A 22,835-nucleotide genomic window follows, 5' to 3' on the forward strand; every position below is an offset into this window, starting at 1 on the left:
GTTTTGGGGTGCGTTGTCATCAGTATGCTGATGACACGCAGCTCTATTTCTCCTTTTCATCCTCTTCAGGTGAGGCTGTTAACGTACTAAACTGTTGCCTGACCACGATAATGGACTGGATGGGGGCTAATAAACTGAAGCTCAATCCAGACAAGACTGAGACGCTGCTGGTGAGTGCCTTCACTGCCCAGATGGAGGATGTTCATCCTGTTCTTGATGGGGTTACACTCCCCTTGAAGGAACAGGTGCGTAGCTTGGGAGTTCTTTTCGATCCTTCTTTGTCTCTCGAGGCCCAGGCGGCGTCGGTGGCACGGAACGCTTTCTACCATCTTCGATTGGTAGCCCAGCTACGTCCCTATCTGGACAGTGATGACCTCGCCTCAGTTGTTCACGCTCTGGTAACTTCTAGGTTGGACTACTGCAATGCGCTCTACGTTGGGCTGCCCTTGAAGATAGTTCGGAAACTACAGTTAGTCCAGAATGCAGCAGCCAGACTATTGACGTGGACCAGACGGTCCGCTCATATAACACCTGTTCTGGCCCGTCTGCACTGGCTTCCTATTTGTTTCTGGGCTAAATTCAAAGTGCTGGTTTTGACCTATAAAGCCCTACACGGCATGGGACTGCAGTACCTGGTGGAATGCCTCTCCCAATATGAAACTACCCGTACACTGTGCTCGACATCTAAGGCCCTCCTCCGAGTGCCATCCCATCGAGAAGCTCGGAGGGCGGTGACTAGATCCAGGGCCTTTTCGGTGGTGGCCCCCGAATTGTGGAATAGTCTCCCCGATGAGGTACGCCTGGCACCGACGCTGCTATCTTTTCGGCGCCAGGTGAAAACCTTTTTATACTCCCAGGCATTTTAAAAATTTTAAATATTCTATTTTAAAAAAAATTGTTTTATAGTGTATTTTAAAACAGTATTTCATTACTGGTATATTCTGATGTTGTTTGGTTTTTGTTCTTTGTTTGTTTTGCTTTTTGATTTTCTTATATTTGTTCTATTCATATATTTTCTTGTTTATCCTCTATGTACACCTCCCAGACAGCCTTTTTGGCTTAGAGCGGTATATAAATTAAATTAAATAAATAAATAAAAATAAATATATACTTTCTATAAAAACCAGCCATACCTAGAAATGCCCTCACTTGTTTCTTGATCATATCCAGCACTCTTTCATTCACACAATCGGGGGTAGATTTTATTGGAGGATGATTGCTAATGTCTAAAGTATGTTTTGCAACACTGGTTCCACCAGGTCTAACATTAAAGAGATCCTTATGTTCGCTCAGAACACGTAGGATTCCCCCTTTGACCTTGTCATCCACCTCATCTGCCTTGCTTTTTTGTACCAAGACTGCCAAATTAGGACCACTCCCTTTCAGCACTCTGTTAAATCTTTCTGTTAACCCATTGGGATCTGGATGATATGTGATTGTTTTCATATGTTTCAACCCACAACACTTCCACATGCATTGCGTAACTTCTCCCATAAACACACTGCCTTGATCAGTCAGGACTTCATGTGGAAAACCCAGCCTCATAAAGATCTTCAGCAAAGCCTCTGCCACTACAGGGGCTTCTACTGATCTCAGAGCCTCAGCATCTGGGTACCTTGTGGCAAAATCCACCACCACTAATATGTCTTTCCAGCCATGCCTTGTGGGTTTAGAAAACGGACCCACCAAGTCTGTCCCCAGTCTTTAAAAAGGCTGTCCTATTATAGGAAGGGGCTTCAATTGAACTTTTGTTTTTACCCCACTTTTTGGCATATAACACATGACGAACAGTACTGTTTGACATCCTTGGAAATGTTTGGCCAATAATAATGAGCAGTCAGCCTTTTCTTTGTCTTTTTTATACCAAGATGTCCTGAACAAGGTATATCATGTGCCATAACTAGCAATCTGGATCTGAATTTGCTAGGCACAACCAACTGTTTAACTGGTTCATAGCTTATCTCTCTCTCTTTAGGTAGCCACAGTCTATACAACACACCATTCTCCCACACTGTTTGATCCCTTAGGCTCTCTGTAAAAGGGATTCTTTGTGGCAGGGCTTGCTCCTTCATTGGTTTTAAACTGATATCATTTTCCAGTTGATCCCTGAACTGTTGTGCTTCTGCAGTAGAAAACATTTGTAACAAATTTTCATTCACTCCAGGCTCACTAGGGGTTGCTATGGCGACCTCAGGCTCAGTTACAGGTTCCACCCTGTTCTACTCAGCGTCAGATAAAATGGCTTCTGCACTTTTGCCAAGCTGTTGGCTGGTCACCCCATAAATCTTTCCCTGTGATCCCATCACATCTCTGCCCAAAATTACAGGTTCATGTTGCTGGGCATTGATACCCACTTTATAAGCCTCCTCTTTTCCTCTCCAGTTCAATTTTATTAGGGCCATGGGAATGCTCTCTGGCTCACCTCTCACACCTTGGATTACTAACTTTTCCTGAGGTAAAATTTCCTCAGTTTTTTCCAAATCTGGCCTCAGTAAGGTCTGAGCAGCACCAGTGTCCAGCAAAGCCCAATATTTTGCCCCTTGCACACATACTTCTTCTCTCAAGCTTGAATCAAAATCTTGAACATTTGACCAGCTTATTTGACAGAATTGTATTTTCTTCGTTTCCCGCTCTCTCAGTTCGCTTTTCACTGCTCTTCCTTGAACAGGATTACTGATGGGGTTTGTAGTTTCACATTAGAAACGGAGATGTCCTGGCTTACCACATTTGAAACAGAGTTTCTCCTCCATTTTAGGATACACAGACCCAATCTGAGGTGTCCTGTGCCCTTCTGATTTTATTAGAGGGTTTACTCTCTGTGGTGCCACATCCCTTCTGGTATTATTATTTGGTCTTGTTTTAAAATCTCTTTGTGCTTTTCCCATCCAACCAGTTCGGTTTGAGGCAAAATGAACTGCCAGCTCTGCTGCTTCCTGCACAGACTTAGGGGAACGTTCTTTAACCAGCAATCTAATTTCTGGTGGCAACTGATGGTATAACTGGTCTAATATCATGAGGCTTTTCACCTCTTCCACAGACTGAGCTTTAGCACTCATCATCCCTTTTCCAAATATGTCCATATGTTTTGCCCCCAACTCCACAAAAGACCTCCCTGTCTGTATCTGGCAGTTTCTGAAAAGTTTTCTAAAGTAGTCAGGCCCCAGTCTAAATCTTTTAAACACTTCTTCTTTAAACTCAGCATATGTCACTGGCCTGTCTGAAGGGAAATATTGATACACCTCAGCCAATTCCCCTTTAATTAAGTTTGATAAATACTGCATGCATTTATTTTCAGGTAGCCCCCACATCTGAGCTGCCTTTTCAAATGTTGTGAGGTAAACTTGTGGATCTTGACCAGGCTCATACACAGCAAAGTCTTTTGGAGTGACTTTTATTTTTGTTTCAACTTTCTCTTTTCTTGTCTCCACAGAATGAAACTTCTCTCTTTCTAATTTTAACCTTTCCACTTGTATCTCAGCCTCCATTCTCAATCTCTCAGTTTCCCTCATTGCTTTTCCTTTTCCTCAGACTCCATACTCAATCTTTCAGTCTCCAACATTTGTTGCTTTTCCTTCTCCTCACCCTCCATTTTAAAATTTTCAGCCACCATTTTAAAATTTTCAGCCTCCATTCTCACTTTCACCATCTCAATCTCTCTATCCTTATCTTTTTCCTCACATTCCCATCTTAGCTTCTCTTTTAAATACTCCACATAGGCAGGATTACTTAAGCACCCTTCTGGGGTCTCTTCTCTTACAGGTTCTTTGGTTTGGACTGGTGTATAAGTTACTAATGCTACCCTCAATTCATCCACCCCTTTACCCTCATGAGGTAAATGAAAAACTATACATTTTTCCACCAGCTCCTCTCTCTTCATTTTCATGAACTCAGCCATGTTTCTCAGAGCTCACACACTTTACCACACACTCACAAGTAATCTTTATTAGTTATTCCCTTCACAGTCAAACCACTTTTTAGGGACTCTCTTTTGTTTGTGTCCCACCGCTACAGCCACCACATGTGAGGATCCCACCTGCTGCCACCTCCAGTCAGGATCCTGGTTTGTATTATTTCTCTCACCAGCTCTAGCACAGATCTCGCAAGATCCCCCTGCTAGGCAGCACCACCAGCCACTCCCTGTAAACAATACTGCTTAAGACTTTGCCTTAGTCTTCTCCTGGTTTATTGTTACTTTGTGTCTGGGTGCCCTTGCTGTCCACAACCCCCCTGTATCTTTGTCTATGAAGCATACAGCCCTGGGTTTCTCTGGATACTTGACAATGTTACACTATCTCTCTTCACTGCTGCCACCATTTATTTGATACTGTTTCTCCACCTTGGTAACTACCCTGCCCTCCCTTCTGGTCTGTGTAAACCCCAGCCAAGGATCAGGCTTTTGGTAAACCAATAAAATATTTATTTATAAACACCAGGAAATAACAAGATCACTTAATGTATATTTAACAAGCGTATGGTTTCATATAGAGTCACTCTTTATGTTTCCAGTCATATATAATCTGCCTTAATACCAGCCAAATATAATCCAAACCTCCCTCAGAACTCCACCAACCAACTCCTAAATGCGTCCCACTTCAACCAACAATTACTCCCAAACTCCTTCAACAGAACCCTTTCTCAACCATCATCCACTCATTTATACCTTCAGCCACTCAAACGCTCAGCCAATCACAATACAGCATTCTCCAGCATTCTAGCCCATGTACTCCCCCCTCTCACTCACTCTACTTACCACATTTACCCTACAAAACCTGCACTTACCATATTTACAGTAATATTTGCATACAGGGACATCACAGTGCTCTTCTCACCTCACTGACAGCTGAGTGCAGTGCACTATTCTGTCTTTCCAGGGCTACTAGTGTATGTTTTGATTGGGGCTTCCACATCTGGTTGGCCAGTGTGTGAACAGGATACTGGATGGGCCACTAGCCTGATCCAGCAGGCTGTTCTTATGTTCTTAAGTTGGGGATTTAAAAAAAAAATCCTCATGAAAATTCTTCAGCATTTTAGTGAGAATTTATCCTAATAAACACATTTTGTATGCAGTTTTGACTAAGGTACACTTTGCAAGCAATTTCCCCTAATATACTGCACATTTGTATGCTATTTCCACTTATGTATACATTTTAATGCATGCTTTCCCTGAATATATGCACATTTTCTGGTTAGAAAACTCCCAAATTCAGAGAAATACAAATGTCAATGTTAGTTGTGTTTTGGTTCTCATATAGGTTCAAAAATATGAATTAATGTACTTTCTCATAAATTTAAAGCACATTTAAAACATGTTTAAAGCACATAGCTTCCCCCAAGAATCCTGGGAACTGTAGTTTGTTAAGGGTGCTGGAAACTGTAGCTCTGTGAGGGTAGGGTTGCCATATTGCCTGGATAGCCGGGTTTTACCCGGATTCTATGCATGCCACCCGGCGCCCGGCTAGCCCCTTACGTGGCCCGGATTCTCAGCTTTAATTTAAAAAAAAATTAAGTTTCTAGGTGGTCTGGTTCTCGAGATATACATAAAAACGTCAGCCACCCCCCTCGACTGTTAAATCTTTCTTTAAACAATACTGTACTATAGCACTTTGTAGCTTTAACCCCGCCCGTTCAGCATTGCAGCCAATCAGGGATTGTGTTTCGGTTTCATTGACCTCAGGCAGTCTCTAGAAAACAAAATGGTGGTTTCACACACACACACACACACCCGTTTATCTGAAAATCTCATAAATTGGGTAAGTATATACATTTCAGATTTTTTTCCTCTTGTGTGCAGGAGTCAGAGCTTGGGCAGTGTTTTGAAAACCTTCCCAATACTTGCTTTTTGTAAAAGCAATGCTAATCCCATATGCCCAAAGTAAATCCCATTTAATTCAATAGGACTTACTTTGAGTAGACATGTTATGAATGTGCTGAAAATCAATGGGACTTTGGAGTGAATGTAAAAAAGAATTATGTTTGTGTTCTAACTCTTTCTGTCTCCAGTCCAATTTTAAAGCAAGTAGGCAGGACTTACTTAGGTATTACAGTTTTTATTCTGTAGGAAAGTAATACTGATTTTTTAAAAACTAATACTGATTTTTCTGCAATGACCAACTGGTTTGACAATAAACTATTATATGGCCTGTATGTATTTATACATCTGCTGTGTGTGCGTGTGCGTGTATGGAGTCTTTCCAACACCCCTGTGAGGTAGGGTTGGAAACCAATGCAGCTCACAACAAGAAATAAAGCCATTTAAAATCCAATGACCATAAAAACAAGTATAAACAGTTGCAAAACAGCGTAAAGTGGCATGATTCGGAATTTTGGGTTGTGTGAATGAAGTTGCTTATCACTTGAGGTTGCAGTTCTGTCCCTGTTTGAGCAAGCCCCACTGAATATGCTGGGACTTGCTTCTGAATAAATAAACTTAGGATTGCACTATAAATATCTTTACAGTTTGTGTAAATAATAAATATATTTGATAGTCATGCTTATATACATATTTCTTCATTTATCATATTTTTGGTTTTTGGTTAGGAATCCTGACTGGTTGTGAGATGCTTAGTTTTTTGCCTTACTCATAGGAATCTTGTTGTGGTTGGTATGGTATTACATTTAGGAAAGTGTTACTGCCTTTTGTGTTGTTTTTTTCCTATTTGCATTTCACTTATCTTTAACCTCACTCCGTTACAGCCATAGAAGCAACAGCAGCATATGCGAGATAATCAACTCCCATTAGTGATAAGAACAAGAATTTATAATTATTATTTCAATTAAAACAAGAGGCTTATCAATACTCTGAAGAGGACCAGATATTTATTTTCTTTCTGAGCCCAGGACTGGGTCTTTCATGATGCCCAGGGAGCAGGAGAGTAGTTGATAAGACAGACATCCTGGCATTGGTAATCTAATTAGCAAGGTATGTGTGGGGTTGTTGCACACTTCCAGGCCCAGTTTCATTTTGAGTATGGAAGTGGAACCTGTGTAGAGATGTGGTTGAGAAATTTTGAGTTAAGCAAAGCTCTGCTTTTATAAAACCTAAGAAACATACAGATACTTTGAATGTCTGAGTGCCTGCACAAGTGGAACACTGGAGGAACTTGTAAAACTTGCTGCAACAGTATTTAGAACTGAGCATGTGGTGTGAAAGACTCCTTTTCCTAACAGTTTGGCTTGTTTTTCTCCACCCACCACATCTCTGAAATATATTGTATATGTTATGGTTAACCGTGCTGCTGCCCTGACTTACTTTATGTTTGTTGCTATTTTGTGTTTTTATTATGTTTTTATATTGATTGTGTATTTTTATTGTTTTTATTATATTTGTAAGCTGTCCTGAGCTCTGTTTTTAACAGCAAAAGGGCAGGATATAAATTCTCTTAATCAATCAATAAATACTCCATAGTGTTGGAAACCAGTCTAGGCATTTAAGGCTGAAAATGTTGCTTAAAAAAAAAGATTTCTCACATCTTTCCCCAGTTTTTGGTGGTAATTCCTAGGCACAAAAACAAAACAACTGGACAATCCAAATATTAATATGCAAATATTTGCATAATATGCAAATAATATGCAAATAATTTGCATAATATGCAAATTAACCTGCCCGGATTTGTGGAACTGGAATATGGCAACCCTATGTGAGGGGTAAACTACAGTTACCAGAACTCTTTGGGGGAAGCCATGTGCTTTAAATGTGCTTTAAATGTATAATGTGGTTTTGACCAAAATCAAATTTCAACCCCATCCCTACAAAAACTCTGAACCCCACCCATTATAATCTCTCCCTGTCATGAACCTGTAAATTTATTAACCTGGTTTTCTTGTAACATGGCTCAGATACAGGGAATTGTGGGAGTTACACCTTGGAAGGAGACAGGCCTCTGTGAGAGGAAAATGTTAAGTTTCGTTTCCAGCTGCAAGCAGTTGGCAGGACTGAACAGAAACACCTGTTTATCTCTGCTAATCTGCTGGGAGCCTGGTACTCAAGGCCATGTGGGCCTGAGAAGGTTGAGATCAGAGATGGGAGGGGGGCCTGCAAGGCACGAAAAAGTGAAGAAGCTTCGGGAAGAGGATTGCATCAGAAAGCCCCTGATTGGTTAATTCATCCTGAACCGTTGTGTGCCTTTTTCCTTAAGTATAGGTGTTGTGACCCATAGCTTTGTTCTCCTCTGGCCATTCTACTGGATGTTCCCCTGGGGTTTTCTTGGGATACCTCTATGGGGTTCCATTGCTTCTTACCAACCTGATGCTATTCTCTCTGAGGAGAGATGAGATTTACCAACAACTATCTCTTCAGTAAGTAGAATAGGCTAGTTAGTTCATTATTTTCTGTTGTGTGTTGAACTCTCTTATTTTATACCTAAACCCCTGGTTGGGTGTGGTTTTGAGGAATTATTTTGCTCCTATGTCTATATTAAATGTGCACTTATATTTTAATAAAGCTACTTCTTATTAACTTGGTGTATTCATTGAGTGAGATAAGTGGGTTCTGAATCCAGTACCTTGATCACTGACCACAAACTACCAAAAGGTTAAGCAGGAACATATTTTGGTTTTACCAGAGGTTTCTGGACAAGGAGTATTTGTTTGGCTCTTGTCTCTTTGAACCTTGGTTTACCTATTTCTGGGCTCTGAGTTCCCCTAGCTCAGAGTTGAACCAGTGAAGGGGTGGTGGCAGACTATCTTCGACCTTGCAGGGTTGGTGTTGGTTTGTACAGCCTTGGCAAGGGGAATTTGGTGATTGGGTTCCAGATCAATTGCCCAAGGTAAGGGAATTAGGTCTGAAGCATGTACCTCGTGGCTCTTGGGAGCGTGAGTTCATGACACTCCCCATTGATAAGTTTTGAATGCAATTTCTTCTCTCAGTAATTGATGGACCATGGTCAGGAGAAAAACTGAAGAGAACTTTTGGCACAGCACTCATACCATGTGCACACTACACTGCTTCTCAGGCTCCTTTGTAACACTCAGGGCAGCTGTTCAAGTGACCTTTAGCAGGCATGGCCCTGAAGCAAAGCTGAAAATCCTTTCGTATAAGATAAAATCTTGCTTTTAAGTTACCTTTGAAGACGTTGCAACAAATTGCAAATCTGGGAAAGTGTAAACATTATGTTAATTGGGACACCTGGACTAGAAAATATATAATTGGAATTGCCACATCCACTAACTGGCACTTGAAAGTGTTAGAAGGGAAGTGCATGGTAAGAAGTTGCTAGTGAGGATAAAGACATCTTTAAGCAGTACTTTTTATTTCTTCTTATATTTTATACTATTACAATTTACATTCCATAGAATTAAAAATGTATTACAATGAAATGCAATATAAGAAATAAAAGAAGCAATAAAATACGGTTAAATCAATATGAACATTTAAAGTGGACATGCTGTGGACCACTGATGATCCACGGGCCACATTCTATGAACCTCTGCTCTAAATTAGTCCTGTTTCTTCCAGGAAGGCACTCTTTTCTGCTGTGTGGATTGGGCAAGTCCCTGCTCTCAGCTATTTTTGATTGAGTTTCTAGGCACTATGTATTTCCCTAGGCTTTGATTTTCTTGTGGATCCATCTGCATTTACTTTGATTGAAAATTGCATTGATCTTCTGTCACCAGGTACTGGGTACCAGGATGTTGTTGTTGGACTACAATTCCTATCATCCTTGACTTTTGGCTAAGTTGGCTGGGGATGATGGGGGTTGTAGTCCAACAAGATCTGGGACCTCAAGGTAGAACAAGGCTGCTCAGAGGGAAAGCTGATTACTCTGATGACATATTCTGGCGACATGCACACTGTAACCCAAATACTGGAAAGAGCCCTTTAAATATTTCCCTAAGGTGTGGCTCCTCCCTTTGCACCCTTCATAGTTCTATCATCTGCCCTCACCTGCAGTCCATGCATAATATCCTATTTTCCAAAGCAGGAGAAGGAGAGTGGGGGTGATAAATGGATGGGAAGATCCGTGGCTACCTTGTCTCTTGTTTAAAGGTTGTGGGATTTAAAGAGGTATATCCAATATCCTTCAAGAACAGATTGTCCACAACTACATATGTTCCCCTGCTATCCTACTGGGTACTGAACCAATAATGGGTGTATTGGGAAAGTTCTGGTCACACAAGTGTGGCTAGTTATGCACCACCAAAAATGAGCACACAGATTTCTATAAAATTTGCCTATACTTATGTTCACCGCCCAGAGAGCTGCTTGCTAGTCGGGTGGTATATAAGTTTAATAATAAAAATAAAATACTAATTTATATGGATAAATGCAAATCTAGAAATAGTTGCCATCTTGTAAATAGAAATACAATACAAGTCCTGTGACTTGGAGACCTGTGTGCCTGCTCAGTCTGCTACCCAGGTACCAACTGTTGATGGGTCTCCCTCCTTACACTTCCTTACCTTTAAATGGGACTTGGACCAGATAACCCTTCAAATAGAGAATCATCCTCATGATTCTCTGACAGCCTTTCAAACAGAGTGCAATCCTCTGTAAATAAGACACATGGCCACCCTAGTTCATGTAAGGCAAGAGTAACCAGTGTGGTTCTTGAGTTGGGTAGGCATTGTGTGAGCTCTAGAACATGCCATACAATAAGAGTGGCCCACCAGACCTCTCCATTTGGCATACCAGGCCATTTCAGCAGGCTACTTCCACCTACCTATACCTGATGTTATATATGGCATCAGGTGTGGGACATGTAAGGATGTGGCTGAGCCAAAAGGGGGCTTGGAGGAACCATCAGTCATCTGATTGGTGCTGCCTGTCAAGACCTGTGTACTTGACTTCACAAGATCCAGTAATCAACTAATGCAGAGAGTTTGCAAAATCAGGTGAACTGGGGCTTTGGAAGACCCATCACTTAGCTGTTTGCTGGGCTTTCAGAGCACTATACAAAGGGATTGTGAAGCTCTGAAAGACCCTGCCCATCTATAAAACTTGGCCTGTGGAGGGTGAGGGAGATAGTCTGGGCCACTGGCCAGATCTAATTTCCCACCTCTGCTCTACAATGAGAGTAGGGGTTCCGCAACAGACCTATGCAGGATTACCTTAGCAGAAAGTTGGTTTGATATAATTCAGATACTTGCATTGGTAAATCTGGTGCCTTTCTTGAAGAGTGAATAAATCAGATAGAAAGGGAATGATCACAGATTGCCAAGACACTACAATCAAGTGTACTGACTACTATCAGAAGGAAAGTCAAAGATAATGCTGTAAATGTGCACCTTCTCTATAAACAGCTTTACAACTTAAAATATTCTTAGGCTGCGTTCTTCTTATAGATGACTTTAGAGACAAATGGGCAAATTGTCCCTCACCTGGTGCAGAGAGTTTCCAGAGCAGATCAATAAAGGTAGGTCTTTAAGGGGCCATAAGCCATGAGACTCTACCACTTTCATTCTGGAGCAGAGTTCTTCTGTTTATGTGATACTAGGGGCAAACAACAGTGGGAATGATTGTTACCTTTGCACCCAGTTTGGGAGCTCCCAGAGTGAATTGGCTGCTCACTCGAGAAAACAAAACAGCAGACTCTGTAAGCTCAGTCTCAGATCCTGCAATTTCTTAACAAAAATAATTTTCAAAATGAGCTGTTGAATGCCATCAGATGATGCTGTCTTAATTTATTCTTCTGCCTAATGGTTTGACTGCACTTCAATCAAATACATCCATATGGATACTCTGATGCTATTTGTATTAGAATATTAAATATTTTTTGTACTAGACCCTGGAAGACTGACTTCGTTTTAGCTTTTAGTGGGCACAAAACACAAGCTAATTCTGTGGGCTGAGCAACTGTGTTCCTTCTCTTCCTCCCTCCCTCTTCACTCCCTTGTGCATTTATCTACAAGTAATCAAAGAATCATTTTCCCCTCCAGACATTTTTCTTAAAAGTTTCCGCATAAAGCCAACCCAGCTGAAAGGAAAATTATACATTATACATGAAGACAGTGGTGGACTTAGCGATGAGCAGATTACAGCACTAAGAAGGTAATCTTTTGGGTGGAATTCTTTATTTATGATAGATATTACTTTTGAAAACAGCATCATTTTGGGCAAATGAAGGGAAAAGCAAAAGGATGTGTTTACTGAAGCAGCTGATGTACCCAGCTCACTGCATTGGAAATTAGGGATGTATTTTTTTTGGAAAAAAAACTCTGATACTCATTGTTCTCCAAAGGAACCACAAGCCACATTGTGGCTTATAATGCTGAGCTTTATGTGTAACGAGCAACAAAGCAGTTCAGCCAGAACTCAGTTGTGCCAAATGACTTGGTTTTAAAATGAATTAATCCCATGAAGGTTGACGCCACCCTGTGTGTTATTTCCCCCCCGTAGGAACTTGCCTTACACTGAGTCAGACCACTGGGTAATCTAGCTCAATATTGTCTGCACTGACTGGCAGTGGCTCTTGGGGGTTTCAGGCAGGAGTCTCTCAGATCTACCTGAAGATGCCAGAGATTGAATCTGGCACCTTCTGCATGCAAGGCAGATTGTCTACCACTGAGCTATGGCCTTTCTCCAGGGCCATCAACGAACTACTTGAAATAACTTCCCACAGTGCCTTACCACGCCACTGCTGTAGGAACACAGGAAGCTGTCTTATCATGGACCCATCTAGCTCAGTTTAGTTTCTACTGACTGGCAGCAGCTGTCCAGGATTTCAGGCAGAGGACATTCCCAACACTACCGGGAGATGTTGGGGATTGAGCCTGGGACCTTCTGCATGCAAAGCAGGTGCTCTGCCTCTCAAGAATGGCCCTTCCCCATAAAGTGTTGAACCTCTCTCCACTTGATTTGTCCACTTGGCCTATAAAGAGTCCATGGTGCTGTTTTGCGCACTATCCAGTGCATGTGAAAGAACCATATGGATCTGTGGCACTACATCAGGTGTAGTCAGCATGGGGCCCTCCAGATGATGTTGGATTCAATTCCCAGCAGCCCTAGCCAGCATAGTAAATGGTCAGGGATAAGGGGAGTTGAAATCCAACAACTTCTGAAGGACGTGACATTGGCTACTGTACTGCATACTGCAGCAGTGGCAACAGGAAGACAGAATACAGAGACTGCTGAAAGCCCCCTTTGCATGTCAGAGCAGGTTTGTGTTTCTTGCAGTAAAGAAAGTAATAAACAGATAGGGAGATGTGACTGGTGCCACCTCCTTGTCTTTTAGGTGCCAAGCAAAGATCTATTTATTCAACAGAGATTATTTTAAACTCTTGTGCTTTTATCTGCCACTTTGTACTGCATTATTGTGGATGTTGTGGCTTTTAACTTTTAATAGCATAAAACATTTTCGTTGTGAGGCAGCATAGAAATATATTGCATAAAACACACACCACTAGAATTTGTGTCTTTCTTATCCCACCTATGTGAAGACCCAAAGAGATTTTTTCCCCAATCTAGATAGGGACAGAATATTTAGATGGAATGTAGTTAATTACTCAAGATGGCAATAGTTAATGGATTCAAAACAGCAAATATTAAACTCCCATATTTCTTTCCAATTAATTGATTAAATATGTGCAAATTTTCATTGTTGTGAAATCAAGCTTAGAACACAGTAATCTGCTGAAATTATTACACTGTCTACAAAACACCCATATTTGACATTTATTTCTTGGAACTAGGCATGCTAATTTGCATTGATTTCCCATAGATACCAGCCCACTGCAAAGAATATAGAAATGTACACGTCGTTCAAAGGATCCGTTTCAGAACTGCATCTGGTGGATCAATCTATGCTAGAAGTAAGAAGCATATCTGCGGCTTAAGACATAGTTTTGTATATGTCTTATCATTTGTTTCTTTCTCTTGTTTGATTTTGTGCTGAGGTTAGAACTTTGGAAAATGCAACTCATCAAACTTTATTGGAACAAAGAAATCCTTGGCAAAAGTTTGGCTGCTTTATATATTCAAACATCCGCACCTGTCTCCTTTTGCAGCAGACTATGCAAAGGGCTCGCACAGCAATCCTAACTATAGGAAGCTGGCGTAGGTTAGGCTGATGTAACTTACACAGGCGTAAGTGACCCCTATTCCAAACTCCATTCAGGAGCCTCTTGCATTTTGCTGGCTGAGACCCAGCTGAGCTGGGGCAAGGGACTTATGCCAACATATCTCCAGTTTAGCTGGGGTGAGAGACTTACACCAGCATAGCCCTAGCTGAGCCCCAGCTCAGCCTGCAGAGCCCAAGATCCAAAGAATTCAAACTCTCTCATCCCAGAGGATCTTGGATTTGGGTTGTGGTGTTAGTGTTAGATTATTAGAATTAGAATCAAAATGATTTTTTTTAAAAAAAAATCTTTCAAAAATCTGGTTTTACCACCTGGAACATGTAGGGGCTTTATTTATATATTACATTTATAGATTCCAGGCACTCAATGTACATAATAATGAGTTACAAAATGTAAGTGATGTAATACAAAAATAAAAAGAAGGAAGAGGGAAATTTATCTTGTTGTGGATTGCATTTTGATTCAGGATTTGAATTTCAAGACTGGGGAATGAATCTCCCTCCCTCTCAAAAAACTAATCCAAATTATCTTTTACGTTGAAATTTTAAATTTAATTCCCTGTGTGTCCTTTCGCTCCACATGTAATTTTAGCATTGCACCCTTGATTATTTTCTCTCCATTAGATGTACAGAAATATATTTCTGGATCTTAAAAGAAATTGTCCTTGCAATAAGACTGAACTACAGTGAAAAAGATATTAACATCCAGAGTTGCAAAATATATCAGTAAATTTTTACTGGTCTGTAATCCATAATAAGTATTTGGGTCTATCATGAATAGTTAAATGCTATAAGGATAATGTAAGGATTTCTTATAAATTGCTTAGATGATTTTTTTACGATCAAGGAGTATATACATTTTGTTAAATAAAAATAAAAATAAAATAAAATGCATATAGCACATTTGGGAGTGTTTAAAATATTACATATACATTAGTTCATAGAAGCGCTAGATGGTATACATTTGCCACAAGGGTCACCATTCCTGTGGCATATTCTCCACACCTTAGGCATACTGTCTTGCCAAAAATACCCCCTTTGAAAAATTGGATAATGTCTTCTTTGTTTTGTAAATGTTTTATTTGAGTTTTCTAAAGTACAGAGCAGCAGGTATGCGACTAAAGGTATTGTTGAAGACAGGACTGTGAAGTCGGAGTCAGAGTCGTGGAGTCGGAGTCGGAAGCAATTTTGGGTGGAGTTGGGAGTCGGTAGAAATGTACTAACTCCGACTCCGGCTTCAAAATAAATTTTGATTGACAAATTTTTTAAAATATAAATTCAAAATGTCAAAGAAGCTTCCCATGAAGTCAGCTGTAGTTGAGCATTTCACCATAACTCAAGATGGAAAACATTTTGTGTGTCAGTGTATGACACAGGACCCAGATGAAGACAAATGCTGTGATGCCAAGATCAGCGCATATTCAGGCAGCGATAAAAATGCTCCTATGAGAGCTTCCAATTTAAAAAGACATTTACAGCCCTTTCCAGGGCTGTGGAGTTGGAAGCAATTTTGGGTGGAGTCGGAGTCAGACAGTAGAAAAATAGAGGAGTCGGAGTCAGAGTTGAAGGTTTGGCGTACCGACTCCACAGCCCTGGTTGAAGATACATGCCTATAGCTTATATGTCCCATGATGGGACCTTATAACTTGGGTCATAGCTTAATAATAATAATAATAAAATAATAATAAAATTTTATTTATGAGTCGCCTATCTGGCCGAATTAACGGTCACTCTAGGCGACGTACATTTACATATTAAAATACAATAAAAACCAATGAAAACCAAAACAGTAATTAATGTACCTGTATTAAAAACAACCTAGCCCAGAGATCCCATAGGCCTGCCTGAACAGCCAGGTCTTCAAGGCCCGGCGGAAACCTATCAGGGAAGGGGCATGGTGAAGATCAAAAGGAAGGGAATTCCAGAGGGTAGGGGCCACAATTGAAAATGCCCTCTCTCTGGTCTGTACCAGCCTCGCTATCTTAACTGGTGGGACCGAGAGAAGGTCTTGTGTGGCTGATCTCGTCAGGCGGCATAATTGGTGCTAAACTGGGCTGAAACCGTATAGGGCTTTGAAGGTCAACACCAACACCTTGAATTGGGCCCGGTAAGCAACTGGTAGCCAGTGTAGATCTACTAACACCGGAGTGATATGATCACGGCGACGGCTGTTCTTAATCAAATGTGCCGCCGCATTCTGTATCAGTTGTAATTTCCGGACCGTTTTCAGGGGTAACCTCACGTAGAGTACATTACAGTAGTCTAAGCGGGAGAAGACCAGGGCATGTATCACCCGTGGGAGCAGATGGGCAGGAAGGTAGGGTTGCAGTCTCCTTATCAGATGTAATTGATACCAAGCTGCCCGGCTCACTGCTGAGACCTGAGCCTCCATGGACAGCCAGGAGTCAAGAATGACCCTGAGGCTGCGGACCTGGTCTTTTAGGGGCAATTTTACCCCATTGAACACCAGGTCTATATCCCCCAACCTGCCCCTGTCTCCCACGAGCAACACCTCGGTCTTGTCGGGATTTAGTTTCAGCCTATGCAGTCTCCAATCTCCAGCATCTTCACTGATGTTATGCCAAATCCTGTCCTCCAATTTTTCTTCCCCTGTAAAAGAGGCTCCCATATTTCTGCCTCATTCTCAGGGCACTTGGGAATTTCTGTAGAAATTTGGTGGGTCTGGGATGTTGCAAGGAAGCCAAGGGAGCAATGTGTGGTGTGTATGTGTTTTTCCACTTCCCATTTCTCCAGTCCTCTGCAGTCTCCTGGCTCCCTGTGGTTCCTGACCTGAAAAAGACCCATGGGAGACATTTCCTCTTAACATCTTCCCCTGAACTCAAATTGGCTGTTATTTATTTAGCACTTTCCACACACACGTCTGAAGACAATGAGATACAATAAAAACAGCCCCCAAAAAGAGAAAGGAGTTTAAAACAACAGTGAAAATAACAGCAGATACATTTTAAAATAATGCAAAGCAGATGCCCATGGCAGAGACCTATTCATCGAGCTGAGAAAGCTTCTTGGAACAAAACTGTCTTCTGTTGTTGTTTCCGGAAGTGCGAGCAGTGGGTTCATGTCATATCTTGACAGGAATGCTGTTTTACAGAACACACCGAAAGCTCTGTTCCAAGTTACAGGGGAGCAGGCTTCTGATATCTTTGGAACTTGAAGGAGAAGCTCTCTTGCAGGTTGCAGTGATCTGCTGGGTATATAAAGGATAAGGAGGTCTCTCAAGATGATTCCTATTGTGGGGTTTTCAGGAAACATCCAGGAAGGCTACAGAATGCAGGCCAGTGGAAACATAATTTGAATGCTAAATGAAAAGACACTCAGAAACACTGCCCGGCTACCTTGAAAATAAGATAAATGCAACAACCACCCTATATCCCATGCATGACAATCTCACCATTTTCTCTTTCTCCATTTTGACAATTTTTAATTCAATTTCTTTTCTCATAAAGTGATGGAGAATGGTCAATTTTTTTTTGGCATAGCATGAATCTTCAGCCTGAAACGGTTAGCAGGGCATAACAGTCTCCACCTGGGACCAGGGAGATCTTTTGCAAGTTCAAATAGACTGGGCTAATTGGTCTGAGCCAGTAGGAGGTCAGCTACATATCACACACACACACAAAAGGATGAAAGAGGACACCGATTTGCATAAATTGTGCATATGTGAATTTACATATCTGGATGCAAATTTAGAGGCAATTAATATAGTTTAAATAGAAAAAACACCTCACCACAGTGGGGAAGGCTGTGAGCAGGTGATCTGTGTTCCTACTCAGCCCAGTGTCTAGCTGCTAATGGCTGATGAGCAACGTCAAGGCCCCTCTTGCTCCCCCTTCTTATTCTGCTGTATCTGTACACTGGACTTGGACCAGACAGCCCTTCTAATAGAGGTGTAAAGTAGGGCACATTGCCACCCTCACAAAGCAGCTTCAAATGTTCATATGTATGGCAGCTGGAATCTTTTCTGAGTTATCCTTTGTGCAGATGTGTGAAATACCTAATTTGTGCCAAAAACCTGACCTCTTGCCCTTTCCATTTGTGAACTTCCAGTATCCATGGCTGACCTGGAGCCAGTAAGTGTTATGATGTAATTTCTTGTGGATAAACGTATATGTGCTTATGAGTATTTATTTACTCCATTTAAACCCCACCCTTCCTCCCAAAGGAGCCTGTCTATTTTGTGTATATATGCGTGTATCTGTGTATGTGTGTGTACGCATACCTTACATCAATTTAAAGCACTGAGGTTGCTGAAATTGTATGCACACTTATCTTGGAGCAAGTTCCTTTGAACTCAGCAGGCCTTACTCCTGAGCAGGGGTGGGTAAATATCCTGTTTAGATAGCTTTCGCCCAGTTTCCAATTTGCCATTTTTAAGTAGAATCATTGAACGAGTAGTTGCCACCCAACTCCAGCGTTTTCTGGAGGAAAGAGACTATTACGATCCTTTCCAGTCTGGTTTCAGGCCTGGTCATGGGACTGAAACTGCTCTGGTTGCTTTAGTGGATGACCTTCGGAGGGAACTAGACAGGGGGAGTGTGTCCCTGTTGGTCCTTCTCGATCTCTCAGCGGCCTTTGACACCATTGATCATAGTATTCTCTTGGACCGCCTCTCCGGGATGGGACTACGAGGTACTGTTTTGCAGTGGCTCCACTCCTTTCTGGAGGGTAGAACACAGAGTTTCACTTGGCGACTTCTGTTCGGACCCGTGGCCGCTTCTATGCGGAGTTCCACAGGGTTCAGTGTTATCTCCGATGTTATTTAACATCTATATGAAGCCACTGGGAGAGGTCATCCAGAGGTTTGGAGTTCGATACCATCAACATGCTGATGATACTCAGCTTTATTTCTCCTTTCCTCCAGATGCTAAAGAAGCTGTCCGGCCCCTAAACCAGTGCCTGACTGCAGTGATGAACTGGATGAGGCTGAATAAGCTGAAACTAAATCCAGACAAAACAGAAGTGCTTCTAGTTAGTCGAAAGACTGATCTGGAAATAGGGAACTTACCAGTGTTGGATGGGGTTACACTCCCCCTGAAGACCCAGGTTCGCAGTTTGGGTGTACTTCTGGATTCGGCCTTGACCTTGGAAGCCCAGGTTTTGGCGGTATCCAGAAGTGCTTTTGCCCAGCTAAAACTGGTCCGCCAACTGCGCCCGTTTCTGGAGATTTCTGATCTAACGAAAGTAACGCATGCCTTGGTTACATCCCAGTTGGATTATTGCAACGCACTCTATACAGGACTTCCCTTGAGAACAGCCCGGCAGCTTAAATTGGTTCAAAGGGCAGCTGCCAGAATGCTAACAGGAGCTGACCTATGAGCCCATACAACCCCACTCCTACAACAGCTACACTGGCTCCCAATCCGCTACCGGGCTCACTTCAAGGTACTAGTTTTAACTATTAAAGCCTTACACGGCTTGGGCCCTCCTTATCTGTCGAATCGTATTTCCTTTTATGAACCCTCTCGCCTCCTGAGAACCTCTACGAACCCTGGTCTTATGATCCCTCCATTCTCCCAAATCCATCAGATGGGTACTAGAAACAAAGCTTTTTCGGTGGTTGCCCCTACACTTTGGAATGCCCTACCGATGGAGGTACGCTTCTCCTCCTCTCTTGCAGTTTTTTGCCGCCAGGTCAAAATGTTTTTATTTCGTCACGCTTTTAATTGTAATGTTTAGATTGTTTTAGAAATTTTAATTTGTTGTTGTACTAATTATATAACTATGTTTTTATTATGTTATTTTAATTTGTATGTATGCATGGTCGTTTCTGTTCGCCGCTCTGAATTCTTCTGAAATAGAGCGGGTTATAAATATATTAAATAAAATAAATAAATAAATAAATCTGTCCATTTTGGTTTCTGTCAGTTTCTCATTTTTCCAATCTTAAATTCAGTTCTTCACATTTCCACATTAGTTTCGACATGCATTTTTTTCACATTTGTTGACTGGAGAACTACACTGCAAAATTCAGAGAAGCATGACTTTTCAAAGGTTGGCTGAGTTTCGGTTTGTGTATTTTCCTAGAAAGCAGTGGCGTAGTGGCAGATCCAGAAGTGCAGAGTTCGTTCATGATAGTCATGCCATGCCGCCTCACAGCCACACCCCTCACTCACTGTCTGTCATCTCCACACTTCTCAGTCTTCCCCTTTCTTGCCTTCTCCCATAAGAACAGACGTCCCTAGAAGCCAATCTGCGTGAAAGGGGGTTGTGTTAGCTACTGAGAAGAGTCTTCTCAGTGGCTCTCTTCCATCATTTCACTCGGGTTGGCTTTCATCAGCAGGAAAGGATAAGATGTTAGAAGGTTCTTCTCAATGGCTAACACACTCCCCTGTCATGCTAATTAGCTCGTAGGATGATGGAGACATAGGGGCCCTGCTGGGACCCTGTTTCCAAAAAGTAAGGGGTCTAAGACCCCCTGAGAACCTGGATGACTATGTCCCTGTAGAAAGTGAGGATTAGGTAGGTTTGTCTTTAAATTCAAACTGAATTGGATTCCAACCCCATCCCTACTCTGAGTCAACATGCTTAGAAATGTGCTATAAAGCACCAGATGCCCCCAATGTCAATTTTAAAAGCCAGCGTGTCTGTCTATGTACAGCATGTGTGTGAGCTGCATTTTTCCTTGGAAAAAGCAACTCACCAGTCATGTCATTGACATTCATATTGTAATAATGTAGGCAGCCTGATGTATAAGTTGTCATTTCGCTGCGTTATTCAAAAGAAATGTGAGAAAAGGTTTTGATGATCTATGTGTTGCTCCTGGATTTGATAGTCAAGAGAGTCATAACTAGCATGAAAGTAAATTTGAGATCGTCTAGATTTTGAAATACAATATGCACTACCTGCTGGGGCATCTAAAATAGCCTTGGGCAAGTCAAAACCTGAGAGAGTTCATTAGTGGAAATAGCACCTCCAGAAGTTAATACCTCATGAATGATGACATAGTCCATGCCAATCAGCACAGCTGATACCTTGTAGATATTGTCTGAAATTTAATTTTTGAGATACTTGCCATTCTTGTTTACCTGTTGAAATGCAGCCTAGGAGCTGAAGCTCAGTGTGAGCTTTTTTGTTTTATATAATAATGAAAATCTAGTTTTGGGCTGAAGGTGTCCACAGTCTTGAACAGACAGCAGATCATGCAGTTTGAAGGGACTTACAAGTTGAAAGTTGAACTTAAGCTGAACCCAAAAACTGATTTAAAAACATCCTCCCTTGCCCAAGCTTTGTAAATTGCAACTAAACCTCTGTGTTAAATCTCTCAGTGGTCTTGAACCTGAATTGGAATCAAGTGACCCAAAATAGAAAATGGTTGAAAATAAGGGTTCCCCATTTTTGTGGCACTCCCAATGCTACTTTGATTAGGGCCACAGCCAGTAGTGACTGGCTGGCTGGCCATGTGAGACTGTGTTGCTGACCGTTTGTTCCTGCCAGTTATTGACAGGGAGAGGAGCAAGGAGTGGGGAGCTTGGTGTGGTGTGGGTGTAAAGTAGGGTTGCCAGGTTCAGGGCCTGAGACTGATCCTGCATCTTTAGGAGAAGAGAAAGTCAGCCAAGTGCAGGTGTTCTTGCAACACTTGTAATGGGAAAAACCACAAGGTGGAATTCTCCCTTCCCCCTGCACAACTTTTAAAGACACAGAAGACCTCTTGGTTGCCAGGCCTGGCCTCCCTGAGGTCTTCAGTATCTTTAAAAGTTGTGGAGGGGGAAGGGAGAATTCCACCTTGTGGTTTTTCCCATTACAGGGTTGCAAGAACACCTGCACTTGGCTGACTTTATCTTCTCCTAAAGATACAGAATCAGTCTCAGGCCCTGAACCTGGCAACCCTAATGCATAATGGTATTGAGGTGGTTATACGTGATCACACTCCCAATACCATTTGTAGTAGAGGTTTTTAAGTGGACATATTGCTTCATTTCTAATTGGTGCATGTGCTACAGCTTCCAGCTGAAATTCTGTAATTTTTCACACCACAAATGCTTGTGGGCTTCTTTCCTGCTTTTATTTATTTAAGGCATTTATATATTTTGTTCCGCTGTAGTACAAGAGTGCTCCTCCAGACAATAATAATGCAGTGACATTGGGAAAACATTGAAGAGCAAGTAAAAAAGCAGAACGATGAGTGGATGGCCCAGTATAAATCTACCACTAATGCATCAATGACATGTTGCAGGATACACCGCCCCACACACAAAAACACCAGTGGGGAGTAGCCCTTCCACTACAATATGTGAGAACAGTGCTGTGTTGTTATAATTATACAGTCTGCATGGCAGATCCCTAGGGAAGGGGGTGTATCCTGCAACATGTCATTGATGCCACCTTATGACTTGAGCCTCTCTGGTTCTAGATGAATTCCACACCAGCCAGAAATAAGCGGAGAGCCCCATTTAGTCACCCTTGACAGTTTAATCAAACAAAATCTTCTTGTGTTCCAGCTCATAAACCAGAAGATGAGGGCATGCAAACAGCTGCAGGACAGCCTAAGATTTGTTGTTGTGTTGGAGTATATCTTAGCCACTGGGAACTACTTAAATGAAAATGCTGGGAGAGAGAAGGCCAAAGGGTTTCAGCTGTCTTCTCTGGCTAAAGTAAGTGGTTTTCCTGGGGAAAAGGCTTGGCTTTAGTAGAGTTCCCTTAAAAAGTGTTTTATGAACCCCATTTTTCTGCGTGAGGATAAATTCCCTTGAGGTAACTGTTTTCTTGATACTCCAAACCTTCCAAGTGCTGACAAGGGCTGCTTTCACACATGGGGCTAATAGCACCAGTTTAACGGGTTAAAAAGGTAGCTCTTCTGTCCCG

At 41.8% G+C, this 22,835-nt stretch overlaps 1 pseudogene; it reads left to right on the plus strand.

The window, feature by feature from the left end:
- LOC133386511 (formin-like protein) overlaps positions 1-22,835 on the plus strand; it is a 126,555-nt pseudogene that overhangs the window by 53,312 nt on the left and 50,408 nt on the right.

Source organism: Rhineura floridana, chromosome 6 (genome assembly GCF_030035675.1).
Source record: "Rhineura floridana isolate rRhiFlo1 chromosome 6, rRhiFlo1.hap2, whole genome shotgun sequence".
In the NCBI taxonomy this organism is placed as follows: domain Eukaryota; kingdom Metazoa; phylum Chordata; class Lepidosauria; order Squamata; family Rhineuridae; genus Rhineura; species Rhineura floridana.